Source organism: Paramormyrops kingsleyae, chromosome 22 (genome assembly GCF_048594095.1).
Source record: "Paramormyrops kingsleyae isolate MSU_618 chromosome 22, PKINGS_0.4, whole genome shotgun sequence".
In the NCBI taxonomy this organism is placed as follows: Eukaryota; Metazoa; Chordata; class Actinopteri; order Osteoglossiformes; family Mormyridae; genus Paramormyrops; species Paramormyrops kingsleyae.
In genome coordinates, this window is record NC_132818.1 from 412,334 (window position 1) to 432,228 (window position 19,895).

Sequence of the window (19,895 nt, forward strand, 5' to 3'; positions counted from 1 at the left end):
GCAGGTGACATGTTTTCCAAAAAACAAAAGACACCATCATCTCCGCAGCTGCGGGATGTCATGCTAACAGATGGAAGACAAAGTTGAGAATGCAGTTTAAATTCTTACTAGACAAATACCCCTACGAAAGTCAGAATTTGGGTTATTACCTGATTGAAGTCAAATGGCCAGCCCAGTGCCATGTATAATGCGTACTGAAATATACAATTAAGAATATTAAAAATACTAGTGTGTGACCTATTATTGACCATTCCCGAATTTTTGATTGAAGTATACATAACTGGACTATCTACATCGCAAATGCTTCATTTACACACAAAGCTTGTGCCAACAGAACACCCCATAATCTGTTAAATTATAACTTGCCATTATCATGAAAACACCACAGTCATCAACCTCCATCTGGGCTGGAATGTCCTATCCAATAAATCATTTTAAGAATGGTTAACATACCACCACTTAACAAGGAATAAAGAGAGAAAAACATGGGTGTATGTACCTTATTTTTGATGATCTTCCAGTGCCCTGGGATTAGCCGTGTTGCAATTGAGCTTTAAAAGATGAAAAGGTGAAGATGAAACATTCAGATATCTTGTATCATACTGCAGGCCATTCTATAGGCAGAGTGCTATGTTGCAGAACTTGCATTGAACATCAGCATAACACACAACCACCACCCATTCCTGAAGCCATGGACAACAGCCATATATTTGAAGGTCAAACAAAAATAGACAAATTTGCCAATAATATTTGCATCAATGATACTTTGAAGGGCAGCTGTCTATGACTTTTATAACATGCAGAAAAAGAACATGTGGAACATCATGCAGAACACAAATACCAACCTTCAGAAGAGAATGTTATGAGGAACAATGAACATCTTTTTTCAGAACTGCATTCCATGAGGAACATTGAACAGTTCCTATTACGAGTGTAAAAATTAAACCTGGAAATGGTTAAAGACCTTTCATAAGACTTGGGGCCCTGTCCTGAGGTTTATCAAAGACCAGGTTCTAACACTAGAGGAGACTGTTGCTGTTTAAGTACTAGATGGGAAGACCCCAGCAATGAAATTCGTAACATTTCAAGATGTATAGGTCGTAAAACTGCTTGTATTTTATACTTTTAAAGACTATTGACCAGCTTTGGTGCCTCCTTTAAAATGTACATGTGGTGAGCCAATGTTTGCCCATTTATGAATGGCAGCTAAAGTTCTTTATACCTTTAAATATTAACAAAATCAGTTAATATCTTTTCTTTAAAATTTACAAGTCTATTTCTGTCTGGGTTTTCGCGATAAGTTGCGTGAACGCCTAAGTTAGTGTGTTATGGGGCTTGGACACATAATCGCGGTCCTGTACTTTCACAGACCTGAAGTTAAACTCTAAAGCCCTGAAAATAGAACTAAATACGTCTTTTACAGTAAGTTATTTACTCGTTTTGATTAGCTATCCGTTGGTGAAATTAGCTAAATGTTGCTAAACAGTCGGGAGTTGTGGTGTGAGTCTGACTTTTATTTAAATTAGAAATTGCCACCATTAAAATGATGGTCCTGCCTAAAATCAATTACTTGTTCTCAATGATCCCTAATAAACCCTCTATGGCTTGGTTTAAATCACTAGACTCAAGCATCTCGTCATTTTTATGGAAGAACAAACCATCACGAATAAGCTTGAAAACTCTGCAAAAAGCCAAAGGTAATGGTGGTCTAGAACTACCAAGTTTCTATCACTACTTCTTAGCCAACAGACTGCAGTATGTATCAAATTGGATCAAATCAAGCCCAGTAGATAGTCCATGGGTGGACTTAGAACAAGCAATCTGCAGAGAAGTAAAATTGTCTGATTTGCCTTTTATAAGTCCTACTATTAAGCGGTAAAAATGTTTTAAGAGCCTTAGTATTACCACCTCATTAATAGCCTGGTGGGAATTTTTTAAAATTACTAGGTCTCCACTTATTCCCTGCAAACTAACACCCATTTGGAACAATCCAGATATTTGCCAAAAAAAGATAACATTGAACTTTCCCTAATGGCATGATAAAGGGATTAGAAATCTTGAACAGGAACAGGAAACAGGAAATTTATTTCATTCAACGAACTAGTCTCAAAATACGGAATTAGCAACAGTAAATTTCTAGAGTACCAGCAACTGAAGTCCATTATTCAGGCAAGGTTCAATCTTAATCAGTTTAACTTAGAAATACCTCCATGGGTGCTAGAATTTTTAAATCTTTCTAGCCCCAAATTATTGTCAAAAATGCACAAGTTACTGTCAATAATGGATGACTCAATTTCCCTTCCAATCTCAAAATGGGAGAAAGATCTATCCATCGATTCAGATCAAAACTTTTGGAAAGAAATATGTTTAAACACCTTCAAAATGACTAAAAACCCGAACTTACAGCTTATACAATACAAAACTCTGCATAGAACTCATTATACAGGACAAAGGATGTTCCAAATGGGCCTTATCCACTCAAACCTACAGTATGCACCCACTGCTCAGGTGAATTTGTGGAGAACTACATGCATGCCATATGGTACTGCACCCCAGTTCAGAAGTTCTGGCAAAGGATATGTGAGGATCTATAAGTGTGGTTTAATTGCTATATCCCAACCTAACCTACATTGTGCATTTTAGGTGATGCAAGTGTATTAGATATGGAAGAAAATAAAGTGCACATGATCCTTACTGCCTTAGGCATTGCAAAGAAAACTATCTTCATGAACTGGAAATCAAAAAATAATTTATGTGTTACTCAGTATAGAAATTTAATTCTAGACCACATAAGTCTGGAGAGAATGTCTGATTCCCTCCAAAAAAGGGTTGGTCCATGTCTGGGGGGCCGGCCTGCGCTGTTTGAGGGGTGGCACGTCTTGAGCCCGGGCTGGTCTGCCACTTTTTTGTCGTCGAATGAGTGGGTGACTGAGTGCGGGCTGCCCTTCGGGGTGGGGTGGGGGGGGGCTAACTCTTGGCGTCGGCACTGCTCCGGGGCGTTGTCGCCAGGGGCCCCGGGTCCGCTCCATCCCATGCCGCGGTGGGGGGCTGGGGTGCCTAATGAGCCAGCTGGTGAGCTGGCTCTCTTCTGCCAGGGGGTAGTAAGCTCCCCCCTGGTATCATGAATCCCAGCCCCTCTCCCCCATCATTCACACAACATGCCACGCACACATGTAGGATCTCGGGGAGGAAATGTGCCGCACACGCTGCGGTGAGGGGGCCATCCACATGGCCTTACTCGATGTGCTGCGCGGCCCTCTGCCTCCCCTTGTTTTAATTGCACTTTAGTCATCACATATCAGTATACACACAGGGCCTTGGGGGGTGGAGGCACTACTCAGAGGTTGGTGGGTGGGGCCGCTGAGGTGGTGTCACTCACCTCTTCACTGCTGCCCGCCCCTCAATTTTACTTACACCATATACAATGAGGGTCTTGGCGGGGGGGGGGGGGGGGTGATGGGGAGGAGAGCTGTTTGCAAGCAGTGCTCCTCCGCGCTTCCCCCGTCAATTTTAAATCCATCTTAAGTTTCTCAACAGTCATACTCATCCCTTACACCACATACACTCACAATCACCAACAAATGCATCCAACACTCCACCTCTCACACAGGTGCATGGGGGAGGAGAGTGAGCGGGTCTTCCTACACCCCTGCTCTCTGCCCGTGATGGTGGGGGGGCACTCGGGTAGTCTTCCGGCTGGCGGCGCCTTGGGGTTGCGGCTGGCACTGGGGGGTGGCGTCCGTTGCCCCGCATGGCGGAGGGCGGTCCGGATTGGATGGGCTTATGTCTTTTTGTCTCTGTGTATGTGTCTGTGTATGTTGTGTGAGTGGGTGTATGGTCTATGTATATGGCTGAGAGGTGTGTCTGCGAGGTGTCTGTGTGGGCAGTGTGGGCCTGGGTGCGGGGCTAGCTGCTCCTTCCAGGGCGCGGCTGCCTCCTTGGCATGGTTGCTGTCCCTCCTCCCCGGGTGGTGGCCTGGGGGGGCTCAGGCCTCTCTGGCGCGGGTGGGGCTCTCTGCCGGGGGCCGGTCGGCTCCCGGCCGCTTGGGGTCCTGGGGCTCTGGTCCTGGTCCGTGCGGGAGCGGCCGTCCCCCTCGTGGGGTCGGCTGCCTGTTGCCTCTGGTTCTCTGGGGCTCGTGCCCTTTTGGCTGCGGGGGCTGCGCCTGGGTCCTCCCTCCTCCTCCTGCTGGGGTGGGGGCCCGGCTGTCATGGGGACGTGGGGCCTTGGCTCTTCCGTGCTTTTGGGGGGCTGCGAACGCCTTGGGAACGCCTGTCTCCGCCGGCCTCTGGTTTTTGTGGGGTGTGGTTGCGGCCCCCCACCCTCGCTATCAAGTACATTCCATGGAGAAATTCACACGCACCCAACACACGCATACGTGTTCAAACACCTCCCCCAAACAGATGAACACACATGTAAATACACCTCCACGCTCCCTTCCAAGCACATGCAACAATTCTGTATGTCTGTATATGTGTTTTATTTTCTTTATTTCTGGTTGTGTCTTTATCCTTTTTTGGTTGTATTTCAAATGCGTTTTTTTCTTTTTTTTTTTCTTTTCTTGCCTTATGTGTTTTTTACGTTACTCCTGTCTTTCTTAGCCTCTCTGTCCCACTGTTGTCTCCCCCTTTGTTCGTTTTTTTTTTCTCTCTCTCTTTCCTTCATTCTCTTTAATCTCTCTCCCTACCCCTTTTCTTCACTCATTTTCCTAATCTATCACTCCCTTCCGGGCAGCACGGCAACTGGAATATTTTACATGTATTAAATAAAATACAATAAATATACGAATAAAAAGAAATTGACCAACATGAAGGGCCTATACAGAGTTTATAGAGCCCCTCATGGTAAAGCAAATAAGTCTGACACAGCAGTGCATTCAGACCATTATTCTGCTTATGAAAGCTGCTGGACAGGATACATTAAAAAAAAAAAAAAGATCCACATTTATGAGTGATATTGGTCGATAGCTAGATGGGAGAGCAGGGTCTTTGTCAGGTTTGAGGAGCAGGTTAATGTCTGCACAATTCATATTTGGAGGAATTCTGCAAGTTTCTTTGATTTCTATAACCATTCAATGGCTAGTGGTGCTAGCAGAGGCCAAAATGTTTTGTAGAATTCTGCTGGAAATCCATCTGGACCTGGGGCTTTCCCGTTAGGCATACATTGTAGCCCATCATAAAGTTCCCCTATTGAGAGAGGTAACTCTAATGCCGTTATTTATTCATTATTTAATTTTGGTAGGTCGATGTTGTTTACGAATTCTTCTATTTCAGAATTGGTTGGATTAATATTAGGCGAGCATAATTTTTATAGAAGTCCCTTAATATCCTATTTATCTCTCCTGGGCTAAGAGTTGCCTTCCCATTGGAGTATGTAACTGAAGAGATTGCTACTTTTTCTCTGTTCTGTTTTAGTTGGTTTGCTAAAAACTTATTTGATTTATTACTATGTTCAAAACTGTCCAAGCGTAATCTCTGTAAGTAAAACTGAGTTTTTTTCTCCCTTAATTCTTGCAATTCCATTTTACTTTTCTCAGCTCATTGAGAAGGTGTTTTTCTTGGGAGGCAACATGTGCTGATTCCAAAGTTTTAATTTTCTGTTCTAGTTCTGTTTCGAGTGCTTTTTCCTGTTTCCTTTTATGTACTGAATAAGAAATTGTTCTGCCTCGTATTACAGCCTTTGCTGTCTCCCAGAGAATATCCGGCAGGTCATTTGTTTCAATAAATGTCGTCCAATCTTTTCTTAATAACTTCTAGAAACTCTGGTTAGTAATGATGTATTCAGTCTCCACCCTTTAAAAGGTGATGCACTAATTTTCACAGTGACCATCATAGTGACAGGTGCATGGTCACTGATTGTTGTAGGGTGAATTTGTGTGTCACATATATCTTTCATGACTGTATTGCTGGTAAGAAAAAAATCTATCCGGGAGTAAGAATGATGGACTGGCAAGAAAAACGTGTATTCTCTGAGCATGGCGTGGAAAGTACGCGAGACATCACATCAAATTTTAATAATTATGAATCTACCTTCTGGGTCTGCGATAGTGTCTTTACAGTTGAAACATATTCTTTTGTTGATTAAAATTGCTACACCTCTGTTTTGAATTATAACTAGCTAAATATACATGTGGAAATTCTGGTGAATTTATTGTACACTGTCCTGTTTTGGCTAAGTGAGTTTCCTGCAGTAGGACAATGTCTGCCTGTAATGTTGTTAGATATTCTAAGGCAGTGGTTTTCAACCTGTGGGCCGCGGTATTGCAGGGGGGCCGCCAATTATTATTAATAGAAATTGTAATATTGTTAATATAATAAAAAATGTCTAGTCAAAATCAAATAAATCATAATTTGATATATAATTAAATAATGAGAAATTAAATAATAAACTGTTACTATATATGCGTTCACTATTCGAGCTCGCTGATTGGTTTAATAACAACCCGCCAACTTAGACTATCTAAAATAGTTTTGATTCATACATTCTCCGAGTGTCACGCCCCGCTCCGTCCGCTCCCGATGTGTGCCACGCCCACCTCATTACCTCCTGTTTTGCCCTGATTGTTCTAACCTGTGGCTTGTTGTCCGTGGCTTGTCTAGTGTATTTAGTCCTTGTCAGAGTCAGTTATCCCCAGATCAGTCATTGTGTAGTGTCCGTTGATGTTCGTACCTGTACGTCTGCCTTCTATTAAACCCCGTTACCCTGACTACCTGGCTACGCTCGCCTGCTTCCTGCCTGCTCTACCCGCGAGCGTGACAGAATGACTAATCTCCGCGAAAGCACGAAGCAGCAGTCCGAGCACCACCGGCTCGGACTGCTGCAAACCTTCGTGTATTGGCAATCCCAGCCAGAGGTCCTGGAGGACCCGGTAGCCTTGGAGCTGGCTAGCCGGGGCCGGGACCTGCTCCAAGAGGAGCGCCCGCCCGGACAGCATTACCCGCTGACGAAAGCCCGGAAATGCCTCCGTCGGCTACAGCGCCGGCTCACCGAGCCGGGAGAGGACAAGCAGGAGGCGACTCCCTCGCTCTACCTGGGAGCCTGCTCTCTCCTCCCCGCCTGGGATGACACCGCCGCTATCCGCCTGACCAGCCTCCACCCGGAAAAGCCACCGCCGTTGGAGGCGTATTACTACCGGCTGGAGCGTCTGGGCGTCGGAGGTATCCGCGCCGTAAGAGACGCTATTCCCCGGGTCTCGAGAGCCCTTAAAGGGAAGGCGCCTACGCGCTCGGCACCCCTCCTGCCGGCTCCGGACCTGCATGTTCCGGATCTTGCTGCCGCCGCCGATCTGCCCGCGGCTGCGCTGCCTGCTGCCGCCGCCGATCTGCCCGCGGCTGCGCTACCTGCTGCCGCCGCCGATCTGCCCGCGGCTGCGCTGCCTGCCGCCGCCGTCGATCTGCCCGCGGCACCGCCTGCTGCTGATGCCGCCGCTCTGCCCGCGGCGCCGCCTGCTGCTGATGCCGCCGCTCTGCCCGCGGCGCCGCCTGCTGCGGATGCCGCCGCTCTGCCCGCGGCACCGCCTGCTGCTGATGCCGCCGCTCTGCCCGCGGCACCGCCTGCTGCTGATGCCGCTGCGATGCCAGCAGCTCCGCCTGTCCTGCCTGACCCGCTTGCCCTGCTTGTCCTGCCTGCTGCAGCTGCTGCCGCTCTGCCCGCGGCACCGCCTGCTGCAGCTTCCGCTGCTATGCCAGCGGCACCACCTGACCCGCCGGTTTTGCCTGTCTTCCCTGCTGCAGCTGCCGCCGCTCTGCCTGCGGCACCGACTGCTGTAGCTTCCGCCGCTTTGTCAGCGGCACCGCCTCTCCTGCCTGACCCGTCTGTCCCATCTTACCCGCCTGGCTTGCCTGCAGTCCCGGTGGCTGGCCGCGGGGTGGCAGCGCCCGCCGAGGCGCCCCCTGCTGGCCGCGTGAAGGCTGCGCCCGCCGAGGCGCCCCCTGCTGGCCGCGTGGAGGCTGCGCCCGCCGAGGCGCCCCCTGCTGGCCGCGTGGAGGCTGCGCCCGCCGAGGCGCCCCCTGCTGACCACGAGACGGCGGCGCTCGTCTTGCCCGTTCTGCCGGCACCTGAACTACCTGTCTTGCCCGTCCTGCCGGCACCTGAACCGCCCGTTTTGCCCGTCCTGCCGGCACCTGAACTACCTGTCTTGCCCGTCCTGCCGGCACCTGAACCGCCCGTTTTGCCTGTCCTGCCGGCACCTGAACTACCTGTTTTGCCTGTCCTGCCGGCGCTTGAACTGCCTGTTTTGCCTGTCTCGCCCGTCCTGCCGGCGCCTGAACGGCATGAGGTGGCCACGGTTACGCCCCCTGCTGGCCGGGTGATGGCGGCGCCTGCCGTGGCGCCCCCTCCTGGTCGCGTGCTGGCGGCGCCCGCCAAGGCGCCCCCTGCTGACCGGACACCCGAGGCGCCTGCCCAAGCGGCCCCTGCTGGTCGCACGCCCGCAGCTGCCTCCGCTCTGCCTGAGGTGCCTGCTGCGGCGCCCCCTGTTGGCCACGTGCTGGTGGTGCCTGCAGCTGCATCTACGGTCCCGATGCCGCCTCCGCCTGCACCCAAGCCCACCGAGGCGCCCCCTGCTGGACTCATGCCCGCGGCCCCGCCTGAGGCCGCCGTTCCGGTCCCGCCCGCGGCCCCGCCTGAGGCCGCCGTTCCGGTCCTGCCCGCGGCTCTGACTGCCACGCCTGTTGCCTCATTAGAGGTCTTGACTCCCTCGCCCTTACCCCAGCAAGGCCGACGCCCCCCAGGACCCCGCCTGTCAGTGTCCCGTAAGGGACGGGGACACAGGCGTCGGGCCCGGGTCCCGCCCGCCCTGCCCCCTGGCTCGCCCGTTCGGCCCCTGGCTGTGGCTCGGTGGCTGCCTGCGGGTCCTGCGCCTCGGGGTCGGCGGTCGCCGCCGGGTCCCCCCCTGGATCCTCGGTGCCGGTCCTCGGTCCCGCCTCCGGCTCCTTGTCGGCCGCCTCCGGGCCCCCCTGCTCCGGCTTGGCGTCGGACGGCGCCTTCGCTGGCTCCGGCTGCGCCTCCGCCTGCCGCGGCTTCCCCCTCCTGCCTGCCTTCCCTGGTGTTCCCTCCTGCTCCCTCCGTGTCCCCTCCGTCACTCCCTCGTCCCGTTCCCTTGGCCCCTGGGTGGTCCCCTCCTGCTCCCTTCTCCCTCTCCCCTGCGGCCCCTCCGGCCGCTGCCCGCCTGGGTTCCTTCGGGCGCCCTTTGTTCCTCCTCCGTTCCCTCCTGGCCCTTTCGTTCCGCCTGTCTTTGTTCCTGGTCCCTCTGTTCCTCCTCTGTGCACTCCTGGCCCCTTCGTGTCGCCTGTGGGTGTCCCCTTTGTGTCCCCTTTTTCTCTCTGCCTGTCTGCGTTCCCCGTCCTCTGTCGCGTCCTGTCCTTCTTCTCGTCCTTGTTTCTGTTTTGTGTTTCGGTCCTGTTTCCCTGGTCTCGTTGATGGTTTTTGCTTTTTGTCTTTCAGGTCTTGTTCCCTCGTCCCGTCCGTCGCCTCCTCTCGGGCGCGCCTTTGGGGGGGGGTTATGTCACGCCCCGCTCCGTCCGCTCCCGATGTGTGCCACGCCCACCTCATTACCTCCTGTTTTGCCCTGATTGTTCTAACCTGTGGCTTGTTGTCCGTGGCTTGTCTAGTGTATTTAGTCCTTGTCAGAGTCAGTTATCCCCAGATCAGTCATTGTGTAGTGTCCGTTGATGTTCGTACCTGTACGTCTGCCTTCTATTAAACCCCGTTACCCTGACTACCTGGCTACGCTCGCCTGCTTCCTGCCTGCTCTACCCGCGAGCGTGACACCGAGTATCCTGATCTTTCTGACAAAGCTCTTAAGTTTTTGATGCCATTTCCGACAACATACTTATGTGAAGCAGGATTTTCTGCATTGGTGGCACTCAAGACAAAATACCGGAATAAGCTTAACGTCGAGCCTGATCTCCACTTGCAACTTTCTTCCCTTCAGCCCGACATACAGCGCTTAGTAAATGCTAAAACAACACCAACCTTCGCATTAGGTGAGTGACAAAGATTGTTGTTTATAGTTTCATGTCTAATTGTCTTGTAAGTTGAGATATTTTTTGTGCATGTTATCCATTTAGCTAAATTTGTTTCATGGTTGTTGTTTTAAATTTATTTACATATTGCAGTTTCGTTTCCCTTTAATGTGTCTTTTTTTTTAAATTTTTTTATTTTATTTTTTTTGCCTGCTCTCGATTTGCGCTTGTCACTCGAGTTTGACTCTAGTCTTGCTTTGTCCAGTGCTCCATTTCTCTGCCGGTTTTGACTGCTCGTTTCAACCCAGCTCTGCCGGTTCCCTCTGACGGCTCTTCGGCTCGCTGACGTTCTACCCGCTGCCGACCTCTGCCTGGATTTCGTTTTCCCGTTTTCGAAATGTCAACCCGAGCCTGTGGGGGTTTGCTGATCCATTATGTATATTTTCTGTTTATTCAATACATTACCAGTTTATTCAATAAAGACAATTAACAGCCTTGCTTCCGAGTACTTAGTTAACCCGACACAAAAAGCGGGATCGTTTAAATTCTTTTGCAGTGGGCCGCGGAAACATATGTGTTTGGCTGTGTGGGCCGTGAGTTAAAAAAGGTTGGGAACCACTGTTCTAAGGTTTTATGTCTTTTAGCAAGTGAGCCAGTACCACGCACGCTCCAAGTGACAAAGCGTAATGAGTTCATGCTGTACTAATTTAGGCCCCCTGAGTACGATCTAAAGTTAAAATGGACAGATGGACGGACAACTGCCTACGTGTATGTGTGGGTGTATAGTATATGGTAGGCTACTTCCAGATAAAACATTTTTGAGCATCTACACCGATATGCTACAATTACATAACAACCAAAGTGACAATGATGGCAATAACAACAACAACAACTATAACAACATTCATTTACAGACTGAGTTTTATATGTGGTTTATATTTAGATTTAAATATTTGTGCTTTGATGTAGGTTAGGGGTTATTGTTATTTTAATTGTAATTTAATATATATTGCTTATTTTTAATTGTGGATTTAATAGTTTTGCATTTGACTAATTTGGAGTTGTTTTTAATGGTTGTTTTTACGGTTTGTTTTAATAACAGAGTTATAACTTGGAATTATAAATTGCAATTTGGAAAGGCCAGGATGATGAGTGAAGGAAGGCCGAGTTGATGAAGCGACGGGTATCTCACTCTGACTGGTTAAAAAGAAAGAAAAAAAAAATCTGTTAATATCTGATACGTCCCCCATGGAGGGGACCACATATTAAACAGATTTTTGGAACAGGGAGCCGGAAGTGCCCCTTCGGCTCCGTCGCATCGACCCGGTATTGCAGTGCTTCTGGGAACGGTGCAGCTCTACTGCCCCCTGTTGTTGAAAGGCAGAGCTGACTGACTGAGTGATTAATAGACTGAGTGCCTCTGGATGGGCAGCTAATTAGCCACAGGTGCTGTGAGGGAGGGGCCCTGTCCGTGTGCGGCCCCCGTTTCTCGCTGTTTTTCTTTTCTTTTTTTTTTTTTAAAGGAAGGTGACATGCTGTTTGTGTGGTGGGCAGCTGTGCTGAGGTATATTAAACAGATAAGATATCTGGTATAGATATTAATCAGATATTAAACTAAGAACAGAATTTAAAATATTTTATTGAACAGTTCTGCACAACTATTTGAATTGACACAAACAAGTTAAGACATATAATAATAAAAACTGCACTTTTAAAATTGGCTCTGTCAACAAGGAATATTAAAACAACCTTTTCCTATTGAAACAGTAATCATAATATTCAGGAATAATCATAATATAAAAGGCTGAAATATTTTCCCATATCATACAAATCAATGCCAATACAATAAGTGATTGATAAGACATTTTAAAATAGTATTAAACAAAGAAAATATCTGCAGAACCATTCACCATACAATAAGCAAAGAAGGCAATAAAAACAACTAATACATTTACATACCATTAAAATCTAATTGAAAATATATGGCCATTGATACAATTAAAATGTCACCTCAAATGCATACTATTAAAAACCTTTAAGAGGAACAGACCCACAGACCTCAAATCTCAACACAAGGGTCAGGTTAAACCAGGGTTATACACCGTACTAAAACACGTAAAATCAATGACTTTGGGCATAAAAATAGGTTAATCATACAGACAAGGCACACTACATAGGCTAAAATGTTAATAAATACAGTTAATATTAATAAATAAGTGCTAAAAGTGATCAACCAAAGTCGTGCTCAGCAATTCTGTACATGCAATTTAGTTAAAATATTTCAAATACAACACACGCACAAAATTGGAGGACATCACAAAAAGTGGAATAAAAATTCACAGGAGCCCATCAAGGCCCGGTACCTTGCGGCGGTTCATCTTGCCAAGCACTGCGGTCAGCTCGGCCAAGGTGATGGGGGCTTCTAAGCCGTCCCGGATGTCACTGGGAAGACAAGGTGAGATGTTATCTAGGAACCGCTCCCCTGCTAACATTAAAAAAGTCAAAATAAAACAATTTAGCAACCTCCAGCATGTATGAAGTTGTAGTTACCATGTTGCCATTTGAGGCGCGGCGAGAGACAGAACTCTTCTCCTTCTGGGCTTCCCTGGCTCTGTGGAAAAAGTAAGCGTTGCATGTTCCATCATTTTCCAAGAGAAACATTCTGTCACGGAGCATTTGGGCCGAGGCAGCCTGTTCATGCAACCGCCTCAGCTCATGTCAAGCAGTCACTCGTGATTGATGGTGCCCCCATTGTTGTGAGCGGCGTATTCATCCCGCAACCTTCTCTCCAGCTGCAGAATGGAGAATTTCTTCTCCATCCTGCGCTGCTTGCTATACTGCATGGAGAAGGTTCGGATCCTGTCCTTCACACTCTCCCACCATTCGGCCACAGAGGGGAAGGTAGGCTTGTCCTTCTGCCACTCGGAGAAGTGATCTAAAAAAAGGTGTCTAGAATCGCTCTCCTCCTGGATCTGCAGGTTCATTTTCCAATAGCCGCCCCCATATACAGGAGCAAGGCGCGGAGCAAGGAGAGGGCCCAGCACCCTCTCCTGGGACGGTATTCCATCGAGTCGCTGTGGTGGCCCGACAAGCGAGTAGCGCTTTTACGTGTAGTACAGTTATAATAATAATTGATACTTTTATTGATCCCTGCGGGGAAATTGTCTTCTTTATGCCTCCCTCAATTTGATCTTTATAGAGTAAGCATTTATGCTGTTATTCTAATGTGAGCTAGTACATAACCCAGCTAGTACCAACTGTTGCAAAAATACTCTAGCTTTCTGTCATACACATTCTTTTACTTTCTTGCATTGTCCGTTTTTGTTCATAGTCTGTAATATTCTGAATAATGACAATTTCAGATAACTACTGGAACAATGAGTTCTGGAGGGGAGCAAGCTCCGTTACATGCTATAGATATGTTGATCTGATACCTTTCCTTATCAGATTGTTACCCTTCTGATTGTATGCATTTCCTTATTAGGGCAGGTTAGTTACTTATGTTAAAAAATCAGTTTATTCTGACATCGTAAATTTCCTGATCAGAGTTTACCCTCTTTAAAATGATGGGGTTCCACTTGTGCCAAAAATATGCTGATATGCATATGAGCTTTCCGTTTCTGCCAAAAATATGTAAACAGCACACAGTCCATGTCTACTGAGCATGTGACAAAGCATTTGTCTGTGACAACTCTTTTTTGTCAATGAGATTGTCTTTGGAGCCCCTGAAGGGACCAAAAGGTGTCTGCTAATTAGATACCCAGGAATAAACTGTGTGGCCCCTGCCCAAGCATTGCTGCCCAAACAGCAGCCTCCTCCTTATGCCGCTGAGGGAGGAGCAGCAAGTGGTTCCCCTGCCCCTTCACCTCTCCCCCCTGCAGATAAGGATCATAACCATTCAGCGCCTGACTCCACCTCCATATCTGTGACGACGTGCCGCGGTCAAAGACTCAGGCAGCAGGACGAGGCAGCAGAAATTCTTGCCCCTATGTTGTTATGTCCAAATCCTCAAGGGGGAGATAATGTCTGGTCATCTGACACTGTAGATGAAGGAGTTGAAGGACATCGTCAGTGACCTGCTGGATCCCAGGCAGAACAGACCTCGCTATGCGGCAGCCCATCAGATACTGGTTGCCCCACGCATGGACTGGATCACGATGCATCAGTTTAAACAGGAGTCTGGTAAATCCTTCAAGTGCTACACCGAGCGACTGATGGCAGCATTCTCCAACTACAGTGGGATGGACCCCCAAGCGGACCAAGAGTATATGTGATGTAAAATACACTAAGAGAACTCAGTTCCTTTTAAGAGAGGTACTTTTAATACTCTGTATTAGTTTTTGTGAGCTGTCCTCATAAAAAGTACAACACCACTACTCCATATTCAAGTTGTCCCATTAAAAACTACAATCTCCAAACATCAAACTGCATGCTTATATGTCACCTACACTTTAGACTTTATCCTCAAAATCAAAGCAGTATTAACACAAGCAACATGTTCCATCACTTAAAGCCGATATTTTTTGAAAAATAAAGTCTGTTATAACTGGACTTTTATCTAAGCAAAACAAAGATTTTATGTTTAAGTTTTCTTAAAACTACTGAAACAAATAAATGGCTGCACTGCAGTTCCGCTGTTTTGTTTGTCACCATGAATTATGTCCTGCATAGTGTGGAAAAATCTGAAGGCTGAGGAATGTTATGTAACACAGCTAGAATGCAATAACTCTCTCTGGTGTAATTCACTGCATAAACCCAATGGTCTTAAGTGTGGTGTCTTCTTCATAACACTCCCTAACTTTTGTATCGGTGACCATGAGATAGGGTGGGCTGCTTTTCTTTCTTGCTTTGACCATTTAGTTATTTCTAGAAAAATATATAGAGCCAATGAAGGAACCTGATGTCATAGTAACACAGGTCACTGTCCGTGGTGCTGAATTCTCTACTTGATGGGCTGGTGCTGAATGAATAGGACAGCTGGCCAACGTGTCTGTGTTCTTCCACTGACTGGCACCCTGACATATAATGATTTTTAACAATGAGGGAGAAAAATTCATAGAGTACATTAGATAACAGTAATTCAAAAACCTTTTCTGACTATTAATCTGCACATTATAATAATTAAATTAATATTACCTAATTTGTTTATCATTTTCCTGAATCACTGTGCGTTAAAGCAAGTTTTAAAACTAGCTGTGAAATTGTTGATGCTGTTGTTGATCTGAATGTTGCTGACAGAGCCTTAGGATACGTCTCTATACACATGAGTAAGGGGATGGATGCACTATTCTATGGAGGCCTCTGAAGATAATAAATATTATATTGAGAGGGATGATTAATTGCTTTTTAATCCATACTGCGTTAAGAGCCCGTATTCTGCCGTTGATCTTTTACATGCATGCTTTCATGTATTAGTTTACTCTGAATTTTGATCACATGTCAAACTAAAGAATTTTTGGTCGTAATTTTTTGTTCCTAATTTTTAAGTAATTGTAGAATAACAATGTTGTTTTTCCTGCCGCCATGCTTCGTCTTGCTTGTGCAGGTTATGCTTGCATTGAACTTGCTTTGTAGACAGTAAGATCCTGCCGGCATTAATTCTCTACTGTGTGGTAATTTGGAGATATTACGCACATTTCTTATCCCGTCAGAATCGGTAAGACTAACGATTTTGTGGCTTAGCGCAGAGTTTAGAATATTTACGGTTTCCAGCCAGTTAAGGCAGTTTGAAATAAAACAAAAACAATTCAACTCTCTGGATGCGCAAATTCTTGCTCCTGGCGAAATGGCGCAGATCATTGAGATAAAGGACTGTTGTTAGGATCGCTGGCAAGCGAGCCGGAAGGCAGGAGATCGGAGCCGTAAATACGGACAAACGGGGTTTTATTAGGCGCGGGAAGGCTGACAAGAACAAACATCCAAACAGTACAATGACGGATCTGGGGAAGACTGACTCAGACGAGGACTAAATACAAAAGACAGGCTAGACATAACAGGACTCAGGTGATCACAATCAGGGCTGAACATGAGGTAACGAGGTGGGCGTGGCACACATCGGGATCGAACGGAGCGGATCGTGACAGAACCCCCCCCCCAAAGGCGCGCACACCGGGCGCGCCCGAGAGGAGGCAACGGACGGGACGAGAGAACAGGACCTGAAAGACAAAAAGCAAGACCATTAACCAAAAACAGGGAGCAGAACAGAGACACAGAACAGGCCAAGAGACAAAAAGAAAGACAAGACACGACACAGGACAGGAAAAGCAGACAAACAGACCGAAACAGGAGACACAGGGGGACCAGAGAACGGAGGAACAACAGGGCGAGGAGTGAACAGAGGAGACAGAGAGGGACGAGGAACAAAGACAGGAGGGACAAAGGGACCAGAAGGGAACGGAGGAGACGCAGAGGGACGAGGAGCAGAAACAGGCGGGACGGAGGGAAAGGGAGGAGGAACCAGGGGAGCCCGAAGGAACCCAGGCGGGCGACGGGCAGTGGCCGGAGGGGCCGCAGGCGAGAGGGAGGCTGGAGCAGGAGGGGACCACCCAGGGGCCAAGGGAACGGGACGAGGGAGTGACGGAGGGGACACGGAGGGAGCAGAAGGGAACACCGGTGCAGGCAGGCAGGAGGGGGAAGCCGCAGCAGGCGGAGGCACAGCCGAAGCCGGGGAAGGCGCCGTCCGATGCCCAGCCGGAGCAGGGGGGCCCGGAGGCGACCGACATGGAGCCGGAGGCGGGACCGAGGACCGGCACCGAGGATCCAGGGGGGGACCCGGAGGGGACCGCCGACCCCGAGGACCCGCAGGCAGCCAACGAGCCACAGCCAGGGGCCGAACGGGCGAGCCAGGGGGCAGGGCGGGCGGGACCCGGGCCCGACGCCTATGTCCCCGTCCCTTACGGGACACCGACAGGTGGGGTCCTGGGGGGCGTTGGCCTTGCCGGGGTAAGGGCGAGGCAGTCAGGGCCTCTAAGGAGGCAACAGGTGGGGCAGCCGGAGCCGCGGGCGTGGCCGCAGGCGGGGCAGCCAGAGCCGCGGGCGTGGCCACAGGCGGGGCAGCCAGGGCCGCGGGCAGGACTGGAGAGGTGGCCTCAGGCAGGGCAGGACGGGAGAGGCGGCCTCGGACGGGGCCGCGGGCGTGTGGCCAGCAGGAGGCGCCTCGGCGGGCACCTCAGGCAGAGCGGAGGCAGCTGCAGCAGGCGGTGCAGCTGGAGCGGCGGGCAGGACGGGAACAGCCGGGTCAGGAACAGGCGGTTCCGATGAACAGGGCAGGACGGGAACGGCGGCCTCAGGCATGGCCGCGGGCAGGACAGGAACGGCGGCCTCAGGCATGGCCGCGGGCAGGACAGGAACGGCGGCCTCAGGCATGGCCGCGGGTGTGTGGCCAGCAGGGGGTGCCTCTGCGGGCGCCGCCGTCACGTGGCCAGCAGGGGGCGCCTCTGCGGGCGCCGCCGTCACGTGGCCAGCAGGGGGCGCCTCTGCGGGCACCTCGGGTAGAGCTGTGACAGCAGCTGCAGCAACCGCAGGCAGGACAGATGGGCCAGGCAGGACTGGCGGGTCAGGCGGTGCCGCGGGCAGAGCGGCGGCAGCAGCAGCAGGCGGTGCCGCGGGCAGAGCAGCGTCAGCAGCTGCAGGCGGTGCCGCGGGCAGAGCGGCGGCAGTAGTAGCTAGTATCCGTCCGGAGCAGGCAGGTCTGCGATTGGCGCCGGGCGTACAGGCGCTGCCCCTTTAAGCGACTTAGGGATCCGGGGAATCGCCTCCCAGACGGCCCTGGCCCCTTTAAGGGCTAGCCGTGTTCCCCGGAAGGGGGAAGCTGCCCGCGAAGGTACCTCCAGACAGGCAGCGGCAGTGACTTCCGGGGTGACGGCGTGAGAAGCAGGAGAGAGAGAGCATGCCCTTAGGAAGACCACCGGCTCTTCTCCCTGGTGTTGTTCTCTCCTCTTCTTCTTTTTCCTCCGGTTGTGGCTGGTCGGTTGAGGCGGGGCGGCCGGGGAGCAAGCGAGTGGCTGGAGCCGCCTCTCCGTTATCCTCTCGACCAGCTGTCGGAGGTTTTCGTGTACCTCGCGGAGGGGGTACGCGTCTCCGGGTGGGGGCGCCTCACTCAAGAGGTCCCCACTCTGGCTGGCTAAGTCCCGTGCCAGGGGGTCCTCCTGGACCTCTGGCTGGGACAGCCAGTACACAACTTCCTGCAGCAGACCGAGCCGTTGGCGCTCGGTTTGCTGCGCTGTGTTTTCGAGGAGATCCGTCATTCTGTTAGGATCGCTGGCAAGCGAGCCGGAAGGCAAGAGATCGGAGCCGTAAATACAGACAAACGGGGTTTTATTAGGCGCGGGAAGGCTGACAAGAACAAACATCCAAACAATACAATGACGGATCTGGGGAAGACTGACTCAGACGAGGACTAAATACAAAAGACAGGCTAGACATAACAGGACTCAGGTGATCACAATCAGGGCTGAACGCGAAGTAACGAGGTGGGCGTGGCACACATCGGGATTGAACGGAGCGGATCGTGACAACTGTTACTCGATAAGATTTCGAATCCATCGCTCCTTAAACATGGAGAACATGGATCCAGATGGTATTTAAATATTATAATGATTAAATGATAATAAAATTGTAGCTCCCTGTATGTGACTGACAAAATGAACGGTAAAGTTTGCATTGGCCTAATGCTTGTTAGTTTTGAGGTAAAGCTGATAAGTAACACCTTTGGTTTTCGAGGTTGATTGAATAGTTCAACTTTTATCTACAGAAACGAATGTATTTCGTACTGCAAATGGATACATTGGAAGCTTTAAAAGTTTTAAAATGAGAAAATGTAATGTGATAGGAAATGCCGTTCGTTATACTCCCCTTCTGTCTCTCATTCTTGCTCATCTTGTTTAAATAATAAGAAAATTAAAAGCAAGATCACTGTTAGTGACAGAAGTGCAGGAATAAATGTGTTTCATTTAATATTTATTCACTTGGATATGTTTGACAGTAAGCGTATTCATGGATGTTGTCTTCTGGTTTAGCTTTATCGGTAATTCTCACTATTTTATTTATCTGACAATCTGAAGCCTGTAGACTCATTTTAAACTTATTTTGTAGTACAGTGTTTATCCAATTATTGTCAGAGCCCATGTTCTTATATATCTGTCTGTGTTATATTTTGTCCCAGTTCATGAGTTTGTGGAGGATAAGTTCATCTCCCTTCTGGTCGTGAACTTCCAGAGGAGCCCACTGACCATGGAGAACTTTCAGTCTCTGGCCCTCAGTGTCCCTTCATTTTATTGGGGGCTAACTGGGGAGGAGTTGGATCCCAGCCTATTGCGCATAGCACCTGCACGGCTGCAAGTGGTACATCGTGGTACAGAGACTGGTGTCCAGCATGGGGATGGAGAATCACCAGCTGAGGAGGATGACCGTTACGGACAGGAGCTGCCATCACCCAGCTCTAGAAGGGAGGCTTCCCCTGCAGCTCCAGCATCCACGACTGAGGATGCTAATGGGCTTCCCGAGGCTCTCCCCTTGGCCTGGGGTGAAGATGAGCCCTCATCTCCATCCTCATCTGTGGTTTCTGACACTCAACCTGGAAGTCAGGTTGAGCCAGAACATGCTGAGCCCTCCAGCTCCACCTTCTGGATCCCTGTGGGCCCTAACAGCACGTGGCAGCAGGTTGAGATCGAAGGCCACAACTACCTGCGCAAGCTGGATGAGCTCAGCATCCCCGAGGGACTCTGGAGCATTACGGACTACGGTGATGATCACACCGTGGTCATGTCCGTCTATGTCTCCGTGCGTGTGAGCAGTTCTCTGCGAACATGGGCCGTGAGGCAGGAGGAGAGGCCTCCTCACAGGCCCGCTGGCACCGGTCAGAGGAAGCGCAAGGCCGAGCCCGACGACACCAGCGGCTCGAGTTCACCTCCACCGCGCAAGAGGCCCATGCGC

At 49.6% G+C, this 19,895-nt stretch overlaps 1 pseudogene; it reads left to right on the plus strand.

Annotated features, from left to right (window-relative positions):
- The first annotated feature begins 11,147 nt into the window (after window positions 1-11,147).
- Window positions 11,148-11,322, plus strand: LOC111841376 (U2 spliceosomal RNA; annotated as a pseudogene).
- The last annotated feature ends 8,573 nt before the right edge of the window (window positions 11,323-19,895 follow it).